We start from the raw sequence: 13075 nt of genomic DNA on the forward strand, positions 1-13075 counted from the left end.
TTCCCATTCTCCACAATTACCTACCTGTGGAGCGGGGGAAGGGGAGGAGAGGAGAAGTCCATTCTGCCAGATGACTGTCATGGTAGACAAGGTCTTCTAACATATTTATATTTAAGGGATCTGATGCCTAACTCTAACATTGAAAGGGCCAATTAGAGCACGGATTGTGGCTGTGCATTCAATAAGAGAAGAAAAGTTTTCAAAAACTTGCCAATGAAAATCATGCCTATGGGTTTGAAACCCAGCAACCGTTTTCCTGGCCAGCCCCATACCCCCTGCTGTCAATGCACCTATACGTCTAGGGGAGACAAAGGCTTTCCTGAAGATAACCAGTCCACAGCCCTTCCCCCTCACCATGTGCCACAAACCTGCATGTCTTTGCACAGGGAATCCCATTACTTGGGCTGGTTGCATTGAAATGCTAATCCACTTCTGTCTGTATAGACATTAATACATAATGAATAAAACACAATACACTATCTTAATAAATTCATATCTCTTGGGAAACATTATATATGTGTGAGAAATTAGTTTGGGATACCTGGGCTCGAAAACCAGGAGTATGGAGGGCACTGTGCAGCCCCAATGTAATTCACCCTGTGTACCCACAAATCATGCCTGCACGTCGGGGAGAACTACTGGATCTCCAGTAACTTTGTTCCCCAAACTCCTGGGAGTAAACTACAGAGAACCCCCCCTCCCCCTTCAGCTTAATATAATGTGGTAGTAAGAACGTGAGGGTGCTGTTGGGGCAACAAGACTAATTACAACTGTAGAAGGAAAAGAACCCCAATTCATAGCTCTCTCTCACTGAACTTGGATGTTGTATGGAGAAAATAAAATATAGTTTAATAGGAGTAACCGATAAAATAAAGGGCTTTAAAATAAACAATGTAATTGCGCATTGGAGGAACCAATAGGAGTATAATGACTCCGGATATGGATAGATCCTGAATACAGTGTTATATTATAAAGCACTGTGCCTTGGTGTGTAACTTAAATACACCAACTACCAAGGAAACAAAAAATACAAAGGGTGGGGTGTGCATGACAGCCATTGATAAAATGCCTAGAGCTGCTCTGGGTGTACCAGAGTTCACCGTAATGAATATATATTCACTGAGACAGGTGGGTGAACACTGTCTCCACCTAAGGTAAGTGTTTATCTCTATGATCATAAAGTCTGGAACAACAAGGAGATGGGTGAACCCAGGTATTGAACGTGGGCTACAGATCACCAAAGTGACAGTAGCCTGTTGTGTAGGTGCAGATTAACCTATGACGGTTAATAAATGGTAACGCAGAGTACCTAAACTCAATGTGTGAGCCAGGATCTAGAATAGCAGATCCGTGCAGACACTATAAGACCCAGAGTTAGGAGCAGCTGTATAATGGTTGTGGCATTGCAGCAGTTGCCTTCAAGCAAGAGGGAAACCGCAATTTCGATACACAGTATGAATCAATGGAATGTCCTATGTGAAGGAACACTCTTGTGATAGGTGTACCGATAGTATAGCCATGGATATGGAAAAGTACATAGGAGGTTGCAGTACTGTGATGGTGCGGGGTGCCAGGCCAATAATAAAGGTATTACGCCGGGCTGGGTGCCCCTGAGCCATATTGGGGTGTTTGAAGTGTCAGCTTTGCAACCCAGTTATGGCATATGAACTGTATTGTAATAAAGCTGTGTCTGTGTTTTACTGTTCCAGGAGTGCCAACCAGTGGAGATTTACAGGGCATGAGTTTCAGGGATGATTTTGTGGTAAAATGTTGTCAGGGTGTGTTTGGGTAGAAGGGGGCTAGACTTGCTGGTTACCCCAAAACATGTACTCAGGAATCCTACCAGATTCCTGGAGACACGAAGACACAGACCACCGGACAATATCCTCCCTAGGAAGCAACTAGCGGCTCACCGCCAGATCTCCCTGCTTCAGCACAGACCAGAACAGTAAGACAGGGCAGGGGGAAATCACATTCCAGGGTCCCCTGGTATATGCCCAAACCACCAGAACCCAATGTAAGGGTTCGGAATCTCTCCCACCAGGTATAAGGTGGTGAGAGTGAAAATGTTTCTAAGTCCAGCGCTTAAAGAATAAAAGTGGCTGTTTGCTAACTTCTGTTAAGAAGCTCCTAGCGCTCTGAAACTTGTTGTGCACGTAATTCAGGGAGAAACAAATAAAACAACCATAACTTAATTTTTATAGCGGTTTATAAAAATTGATGAATGAAAGTCCCCCTAAAATAGTGTATTAAACATAATAGGAATAATTGGGCGTTCATTCAGAACACTGGAGACAGGGAAACACTCATTTTATTGTAGCTTAGTATGCATGTAGTGACTCACTGTAAATGAGCTGAGGATGTGCAGCTCCGGACTACTAAGGCATCCCGCTGGCTTGATGCCAAAATGTCTGTAAAAGTCCGGAGTTGAAAGGGATCCGTGTCTCTGAGGTGTCAGGTTGGGAGGGGTACAAGAACCCCCATCCTAATGTGAAGTCCAGGCAGTTTGGCAAATGGTTGCCAGCCCAGACTTACTGTCGCCAGGTAAAGGGGCTGGGTCTCATATGCTAAGAAGCAAAGGTGCTACGTTTGCGCATGCCCTAAGCAGAATGAGAAGCCCCCTCTGCCAGGTTTGTGAAGTATTTGCAACTCCGGGATAGGTGGGAAAAGTTATTCCCACGGAGAGATTGGCTGCCCTGGTTAGGTATAGGGTTTTGAACCTTATAAAAAACCCTGCAGCCCATCGGGAATCAGATTCATCCAACATTCACCTAAGATGCATAAGATTAATCAAGTTTCATAATTGTCATCAAGATTCCAAGTGCTATTACAGCAGCGGCAGATTTGAGAACGGACAAAGGCTTTCGCAAGTAATTCCCGCTCCTGGGAAATTACTCCTGCAGACTTTATTTTGCAACATTTCGTTCTGGAAACAAATGATTTCGTCTGCCCCGTCCCAGTCAGTGTATTTTGACTGTAATTGTGGAACATTGTGTGTATGTCTTTTCGTGAAAAAAATTACAATTTATTTTACCTTCTTGCTTTGCTCAATCATATGATCCCGGTTTAAATGTGGTAAGAGACCTGGTCTCCCGTAACAAGTACTATATCAACTCCCTAAACTGAACACAAAAATCTAATACTACAATCTATACCTAAATAACCCCAGGGTAGGGTTATTGTAATATATAAACACTGTAGTAAGTGCCAATGCTAAACCGCTACTACCTAAATAGGTCTGTGCAAGCACTAGTGAAGGTATGAATGTAGATTGGTAATGACGTTCATAAGCATACAATCTGTGGTAGAGACTAGTGGTACTTGCATCTTCTCCCCTTAGGAAATAGGAGCCACGTTAGATCATCGGATCGTTCGTGGATTAAACTGTACAAGAGCAGGGCAGCGGAGATGCTCCCGTGCAGAGTAACAAGACTGCGGTCTCAGTGGTATACCCTGTGCGTGCACATGGAGGGAAGTGCCGACTCGCGCGTTTCGCTGAACGCTTTCTCAAGGCCAGTAGGAGGGGCACACACAAGGAATACATTTCGACCCAAATATCGCACCTAAAATTACACTCCCAAAAACTCATGTCTCTCGGACACCGGGAACCCCAAAAACCCCTAAACAGGTCAGGTTTTTGCAATACTTTACATGGAACTTCCATAGCCCACCCTGTCCTTATGTACAGATGGGTACCCGCAAATTATACAATATTTGCTGGTAACATAATATTACTACCAGCTACTCCGGTCAGCAACACTTAATATACTTTATTAACCCTAGTTTATATCCCTAATATCCACCCTTAATCTCCTGCTCGCAAAGTTACTTTCCTGCAGCTATCTCCTGGGGGAAATCACAACCCTACTTGGCATTCCTATCCCACAACCCTGCAGGAGACCGTATATGGGAACATGGTTACAGAAAATACATGGTTTTACCTTACTGGATCCAAGAGCTAACCCTCTTGGCTCATTACCCATGGTCTTTAGAGGCAACCGGCTGGGCTTCACCTTTATTAATGAAGGCCAGCTACATCCAACCATCACAATGATACTGAAAGTTATGTGACTCCTCCTCCCCCACCAGTCTCTCTCACTCCCCTTCCCCAGTCTATCTCACTATCCCCTTTCACCCAACAGTCTCTCTCACTCCCCCATTTCCCCCAGTATGTCTCACTCCCCCTACCTCCCACCAGTCGCTCACTGCCCCCTCCCTAACCAATCTTTCTCACTGCCCCCTACAATCTCCCTCACTCCCCCACCAGTTTTTCTCACTCCCCACATTCCCCCACCAGTCTCCCCCCCCCCCTACCAATCTCTCTCACTCCTCCTCCAGTCTCTTTCACTCCCCCTTCCCCCCAAGTCCTTACCTGTGGAGTAGTGGGGGTGTGGGCAGGAAGTTGTCAGTGACTCCGCCCTCCTTTGCCACTTCATCCTTTACCGCCCTTCTCCTCTGCAGCAACCGCTGACATCACATTTTCACCTTCACTGACATCACGCTCCCTCCTCTGACAGCACCCCTGCCGTAAACTACTGTGCCGGGGGCAGTGCTCCCCCCATTGTTCCGCCTCTGACTGACTGTAACTATTTAATGTTGCAATTTAATTAATAGATGTAGCATTCCCACCTCATTAGCCCGCCTTGAATGTTGTCTGTGATCTATTAATGCTATTATTTTGCTTAGTAACAGTTCCTAGAGGATATAGTTACTATTATGCTAGCATTATGATGCTGATGCTAAGATAATGCTACAAAGACCCTGTTCTCAGTACAGATAGAGCATAGAGTATGAGGTAGAGTAGAATAGACAAGAGCGTCCCTGATCAGAACTCCTAATATACTAAGAACTATCTCAATATATCAATAAATAAAAAATATCTGGATACTGATTTGCCATATTCCTCTAAGTTAAGAGTAGACACAGGGTCCTAGGAAGAAGCCATGTTTTGACGAGAAAACACACGTCGGACTTAGGCCGCACTCATGGTGGTGGCGCGGGCACCCCGCAACCATGCACACCCCCCCGCGCGCACTCCTGCAGCCCCTGCGATATGTGCACTTGAATGCAGGAGATTGGGGAGGCGATCGGGGGCATGGCGGAGGCATGGCGAATGTGTCACTGAACGAAGCTGGTTCGCCCTCATTGGCTGAACCAACTCACATGACGCTGACATCGCGCGACTGCAGCCAGAAATCACCCATTTTATTGTCTGCCAAAATGTAGCAGCGTCGACGCACTACAGCGCCACTAGGGGCGGCGGGCACTTGAGGAACTACAATAGGAACACAGGTAAGAGTCCCGGATGTGCGCGCGCACGTAGCGACACCGCCATCATGAGCGCGGTCTTAGAGCTGCCGTAATTCAGTCGGAGACTCCAGCCAACCACACAGCCTGTCAGAGCGTTGAGATCTGCATGTCACAGCTCACTGATTGTTCCCTCACACAGTTATTACACTGGCTGTTTTACACCCTGTAACTACTCTTAACTCAGTATTCATTTTTTTTTATAATTTAGTGATATATAGAGATATTTCTTAGTATATTATGAGTTCTGATCTCTTCTATCTTACTCAGACCTTACTAATACTCTACCATCTCTCTGTACTGAGAACAGGGTGTGTGTAACTTTATTTTACCTTCAGCATAATAGTAACTCTATCCTCTAGCAACTGTTACCAAACAAAATGATAGCATTAATAGATCACAGACAAGGCAGGCTATTGAAGTTGAAATGTTACATCTATTCATTAAGTTGCAACATGAAATAGTTAGTTATCTATTTTTCCATTTAACTGACTGCCACTCGGGCTGGATTTTTAATCTGTATATTAAACAACAATTATGTGAAATATAAAGGATTCAAAATTGAGTTTAAATTTTTTTTCTTGCTGTTAGGGTTTTTAAAGGGCAAAATTCAGTAAACTTTGTATGTATGTACTGTATGTATGTACTGTATGTATGTACTGTATGTATGTATTGTATGTATAAGGAAGTGGGGAAGTGCGCTACTACGATCTAGTAAAATATAATACAACTATACACCAACCAAGTGAACAGTGGTAATAAATGACAGTAAAATATTACTGAATATATCGATGAGCATCTGCTGCCGTGGAACAGGGGTGGCTTGGGCACCCCCAGGGCTAAGGCAGAGAAAATACAAAAAAAAACAGCGCACAATGCTCATAGTGTAAAATTATAACATATATTGTGCATGAACAATAAGGGTGAGTATTCTGCGTACATCAAATATTGAACAAAACAGCATATCAGTGAATGTTACCCATGCACCATAATGCATAAGAGGTCGTCTGAGGTGGAATGTCAGCGTGTGCTCCCCAGGTTCATGAACCCCAAATGGACGTCTCATCAATGGGTGTTGATATCCCAGTCCTTCTCAGGCAGGAAAAATCCAGTGCGGATATCAGGATTCCTGGATATTAATCCTTATTAACCGGCACGAGATTCACACAAGGGAGACGTGTGATGGAGTTAAGCACTCTGCAGACGCGTCCCGCTGCCCTTCCGTCTGGATCCCGGTGACGTCACTCGGCCCCGACACAGGAGCCGCAGACTCGATTGCTCACCAAACACCACCGGAACAGATACTAGAATGCCGCTGTGGAGCTCACTCGAAATACTAGTACATCGGCACTAATCCAACGCGTTTCGAAACGATAAACGTTTCTTCATCAGGGAAAATGTCGTTTTTTATAAATATATGTTATAATATATGTTATAATTTTACACTATGAGCGTTGAGCGCTGTTTTTTTGTAATTTCTCTGTATGTTTGTATGCCTGTATGTACAGTATGTATGCCTGTATGTATGTACTGTATGTATGTATTGTATTTATGTACTGTATGTATGTATTATATGTCTTTATTTATAAAGCACCATTTGTAATTGTGATATGAGAAGATGACTCAGAAACAGATGAACAACAGGCCATTTGGGAGTCTTGCTCTGATATAGCTTGGAAATACCATCTTGTTACATATAAAAACAAACATTGATACGATAGATGGTTTAGTTATTCATCCATCTCCCACCCACCCCATTGTTTAGTTAATCTGAGTGTTATCTTTCCCACGAGACCAATCATACTTCTCAGTGACTGTTGCAGCTGATGATCTGTTTCAAACAAATATTGATGCAATATCAACTTTAGATAGCTAAAATTTTTCGATATTAGTTATTTATTGTTGTATAGTAGAGCTGGGCACTGATCCTGGTGTTTTGGGTTTGATTAGAGACATATTTAGTTCTTTTTCCACTGCTGGAGGAAGGCTTCCCCAATGATTTTCCAGATACCGCAGTTGCAAGACTCACTTTGCTCCAACAAATTTCTGAATTTGCAGTTGAGCACCATCTTTGCCCAATGTCTTTACTGTAAGGAATCTGGTGTCTAAGCGCCGTCAGCGCGACCATTACTCACCTCCCGTCGGTACTCAGGCGTCCAAGCGTCTGCAGCGCAATTCCCACATACCTCCGTTGTCTGCCACTGGCACTCTGGCTCCTCGCCATCACAGGATTGCACCAACCGAAGAGGTGCCTGTTGAACCGCAGTCTCTGCGTGTGTCCCCAGCTCCGCGCTCTATGCGCACACGTGCATCTGTCTCTGACCCCATGCGCATACGCGCGTCAGTCACCGAATCCACACACGCACGCCAGCCCCAGACGTTATGTGCATGCATTCCCAGCTTACAGAGCACACGCCTAACAGAGCACTTTTAACAACTGCTCCTGCAGTGAGGCGTCGCCCCCAAGCATCACACAGTTCCATGCAAATCAATGATTACACTCAGCTGGGCTGTAACACCTCCCTCCTATCAGGGAGGACTCCTTGCAGTCCTCCAGGCCTGCCCCCTTTTCCCATTGGCCTGCCCAGCCTTATTATGCCTGTGCTTCCCATCAATCGTCGCTCGACATAGTTCTGTATGGAAGCATTTGACTACTCTCTCAGTGACTCCTCAGGTATTGACGCAGATTGGACGACTACCCCCTCTGGCTCTCGACTTCGGCTCTACTTGGACTTCGTGACTTCTGGCATCCCTGTAACACGGCTTATACCTTCGACCATCCGCAACTCTCCAATCCCAGATCTTGGTACCGGCAAGTATTGTTTTCCTTACTATACCTGGCCTGGCAACACTAACACCACACTCCGGACGCGCTCCCTTTGCTGCGGGTGCGTGTATCCCTATGTCCCCCCTCAGCACAGGTAACGGGTCTGGTCTGCGGGCAGCACCGGCGTAACATTATGTCGAGCCCACAAGACGCAGACGAGACTGTATTAGATATGAGGATTCCTAACCCCAAACCTTACGCAGGTGAATCTCAAGATATTCGGGGCTTCATTAATCAATGTGAGGTACAATTTGAAATGGCCCCCCACCAGTTTTCTACTGGCCGAAAGAAGGTGGCCTACATTTATAATCTGTTGACGGGTAGCGCACTGGCTTGGGCCTCCCCCATCTGGGAGCTGCGAGATGACCTTACCCAGAATTACTCAGCCTTAAGATGGAATTCAGGCAAGTGTTTGATTCCCCCGCACGTCGGGAGGTGGCGTCTTCATCTCTTTTACAGATTACTCAAGGGCGAAGACTGGTGCCTGAATACGCCATAGAGTTCCGGACCCTTGCAGCAGAGACCAACTGGGAACAGGAGGCCTACGTCGCCGTATTCTGGCAAGGACTGTTAGACAGCATCAAGGATGTACTTGCTCTCCAACCCAGGCCAGGTCTTTTGGAGGATCTCATCACTCTGGTGATTAGAGTGGACCAACGTATTCAGGTACGCCGCACGGAGCGCCAGCGCACTCGCTCGGTAACCTCTTCGTCTCTCTCTCTCAGCACTCCACTTCACCGCTCCGTCCTTCCTTGGACTCGTCCGAACCGATGTAGTTGGGGGTTCAACGGGTTCGCACACCAATACGGCAATTCCGCCGCGCCGGGGAATTGTGCTATTATTGCGGACCTGCAAAAACATCTGACCCAAGAATGTCCTCCATCTCTGGAAAACGGGAACACCCAGTGAGTATGAAGGGGCTCTTCGTGGGTGTTATGTCTCCCCGTCCCCTTCCCCAAAAAGGATTCCCTAAGAAACTCACTATACCCGTGTGCCTCTCAGGCCGTAAGTTTCGCGTCTCCACAGTAGCCTTCATAGACTCCAGAGCCGGAGGCAATTTCGTGGATCAAGAGTTCACCAAACACTACCGGATACCGCTCGTGGAGAAAAAGATCCCCATCGCCTTGGTCGGAATTGATGGGCATCCACTCACGTCGGCATTTATCTCATTAGAGACGGTTCCGGTTGTACTTTCCACAAGGAAACCCTGACCCTCGACGTAATTCAGGCTCCGGGAACACCCATAACCCTAGGTTTGCCATGTTGCAACTACACAACCCACGGATCAATTGGACATCCACCAACCCCATCACATGGGAACCAAGGTCAGGCGAACCACAGCGACTCCTAGCGAATACCACCGTTCCTGAGACAAACCTCCCTACGGTTTACCACCAGTTTCTGGAAGTATTTAATAAGGTACAATCTGACCTTCTACCCCCACACAGGTCATATGACTGTCCTATTGACCTGATTCCTGGTTACACATTACCTAAGTCCAAGACTTATCCTCTGTCTCTCCCCGAAACTAAGGCTATGGACGAGTACATCCAGGAGAACCTGAAGAAAGGTTTTATTCTTCCATCTACTTCACCAGCTGGAGCAGGGTTCTTCTTTGTAAAGAAGAAGGATGGAACTTTAAGACCTTATATTGATTATAGAGGGCTTAACCGCATCACCGTAAAGAATCGCTACCCACTCCCCCTTATCACTGAACTTTTTGATAGGTTGCAAGGTGCCAAAGTCTTCTCCAAGCTGGACCTCAGGGGAGCTTATAATCTTGTACGCATACGTCAAGGAGACGAATGGAAAATGGCCTTCAACACGCGTAGTGGCCACTACGAATACCTTTGTGATGACTTTCGGACTGTGTAATGCTCTGGCCGTTTTTCAAGATTTCATTAACGATGTCTTCCGCAAAGTACTCAACGACTTTGTCATAGTCTATCTGGATGATATCCTGATTTTTTCAAAGGATTTACAGGACCACATCTTTCATACTTCTTACGTACTCTCTCGCCTTCGTGAACATCGCTTATATGCCAAGATGGAGAAATGTACCTTCCATCAGACTTCGACCCAGTTTCTAGGCTACATTATTTCCAGCGATGGTTTCATGATGGATCCAGACAAATTAAAAGCCGTTACTAACTGGCCTAGACCTGACTCTCTTAAATCCGTCCAGCGCTTCCTGGGATTTGCGAACTACTACGGCAAGTGATTTCTCCAGAATTGTTGCACCTATCACAGCCCTTACGAAGAAGGGGGCCGATCCGTCGGTTTGGTCACCAGAGGCCAATACCGCCTTCAACACACTTAAGGAGGCTTTTGTGTCCACACCGGTTCTCCATCACCCCAACACTGATCTCCCTTTTGTGTTGGAGGTGGACGCCTCTGATTCTGGCGCCGGTGCCATTCTATCCCAGAGACCTTCACCCCAAGAAAAATTGCATCCCTGCGCATTCTTTTCGAAGAAATTTACCTCAGCGGAGAGGAACTACGACGTGGGGAACAGAGAGTTACTGGCCGTTAAAATGGCACTTCAAGATTGGAGGCATCTCCTGGAAGGGTCGAGGGAACCGTTCACCATTCTCACAGACCATAACAATTTATTATATATAGAGAACGCTCGCCGTCTGGGTCCACGGCAAGCCCGCTGGTCTTTGTTCTTTTCCAGATTTAATTTCCAACTGTCATATATTCCGGGGACTAAAAATGTCAAAGCCGATGCTCTCTCAAGACAACATTCTTCCGAAGAGAGACCAGAAGATTCCATGGAGACCATTTTACCTCACGAGAAGATTTTCGCCGCATCTTCCTTCAGAAGCTTTGACAAGATCGTCAAGTCACAAATGTCCATTCCAAAGAACCTGAAGGTCCCCAGGGGCAAGCTCTTCATGAGACCTAATTTCATACCCAAGGTTCTGGATTGGGGACATGCCTCGAGAGCAGCTGGTCATCCTGGCTACAAAATGACTTTGGACCTTATACGTCGCAACTTTTGGTGGCCCAAGATGTCCAAAGACATTTTCGAATATACGCACGCTTGTCCGGTCTGTGCGCAAAACAAGTCAATTCATCAAAGGCCTGACGATCTTCTCCTTCCTCTGACCATCCCGGAACGTCCATGGTCACACATATCAATGGATTTTATTGTGAAGTTGCCAAGGTCCAAAGGGATGAATACGATTTTAGTGGTGGTGGATCGTTTTTCTAAGATGGCTCACTTTATCCTGCTCAAACGACTTCCCACCTCACCCGCCCTTGCTGATATCTTCACTGATCACATCTTTCGCATTCATGGTATTCCTTCGTCCATCGTGTCTGACAGAGGGTCACAGTTCGTATCCAGATTTTGGAGAACTTTTACCAAAAGACTAGGGATCTCTTTTTCTTTTTCCTCAGCTTACCATCCTCAGTCCAATGGTCAAACAGAAAGTGTCAATCAGTCCCTGGAAAAATACCTGAGGTGTTTCATTTCCAATTCTCAGGATGATTGGGCACAACTTTTGCCATGGGCCGAATATGCTTTTAACTCCGCTACCAATGTGTACACCCGAGAGTCGCCATTTTTCATCAATTACGGTTTTCATCCTCCATGTCTTCCCGTCTCCAACATTCCTTCCGGAGTCCTGGCTGTAGACGACCGTGTCACATCTCTGCAATCAGCATGGTCAAAGATTCAGTCTGCTCTTCTTACCGCCTCTCAACGGGCCAAACTTCAGGCAGATCGCCACCGCCACCGGCACCCAGATGCAAGCCAGGGGATATGGTATGGCTGTCCTCAAGAAACATTTATTTGAAGGTACCTTCCCCAAAATTGGCGCCGAGGTTCCTGGGCCCTTTTCCGATAACTGAACAGATTAATCCGGTAGCATTCCGGCTTCAACTTCCCGACAGCATGAAGATACCAAACGTGTTTCACACATCTCTACTCAAGCCATTCGTATCCAGTTATTTCTTCCCCAACCATAACCGTAGGCCTGATCCGGTTATTACCCAGAATAGGGAAGAATATGAGGTCCAGTCCCTGCTCGATTCTCGCATATCCAGGGGTCAACTGCAGTTCCTCGTGCACTGGAAGGGTTTCGGCCCAGAAGAAAGGTCTGGGGTTCCACTTCGTGATATCCACGCTCCGGTTCTTCTGAAGACTTTCAGGAAGACGTTTCCAAACAAACCATTTAAGGACCGTCCTGAGCACCGTCAGCGTGACCATTACTCACCTCCTGTCGGTACTCAGGCGTCCAAGCGTCTGCAGCGCAAATTCCCACATACCTCTGTTGTCTGCCACTGGCACTCTGGCTCCTCGCCATCACAGGATTGCACCAACCGAAGAGGTGCCTGTTGAACCGCAGCCTCTGCGTGTGTCCCCAGCTCCGCACTCTATGCGCACACGTGCATCTGTCTCTGACCCCATGCGCATACGCGCGTCAGTCACCGAATCCACACACGCACGCCAGCCCCAGACGTTATGTGCATGCATTCCCAGCTTACAGAGCACACGCCTAACAGAGCACTTTTAACAACTGCTCCTGCAGTGAGGCGTCGCCCCCAAGCATCACACAGTTCCATGCAAATCAATGATTACACTCAGCTGGGCTGTAACACCTCCCTCCTATCAGGGAGGACTCCTTGCAGTCCTCCAGGCCTGCCCCCTTTTCCCATTGGCCTGCCCAGCCTTATTATGCATGTGCTTCCCATCACTCGTCTTATGGAAGCATTTGACTACTCTCTCAGTGACTCCTCAGGTATTGACGCGGATTTGACAACTACCCCCTCTGGCTCTCGACTTCTGGCATCCCTGTAACACGGCTTATACCTTCGACCATCCGCAACTCTCCAATCCCTGATATTGGTACCGGCAAGTATTGTCTTCCTTACTATACCTGGCCTGGCAACACTAACACCACACTCCGGACGCGCTCCCTTTGCTGCGAGTGC

The sequence above is a fragment of the Ascaphus truei genome, chromosome 1, assembly GCF_040206685.1.
Source record: "Ascaphus truei isolate aAscTru1 chromosome 1, aAscTru1.hap1, whole genome shotgun sequence".
Lineage (NCBI taxonomy): Eukaryota > Metazoa > Chordata > Amphibia > Anura > Ascaphidae > Ascaphus > Ascaphus truei.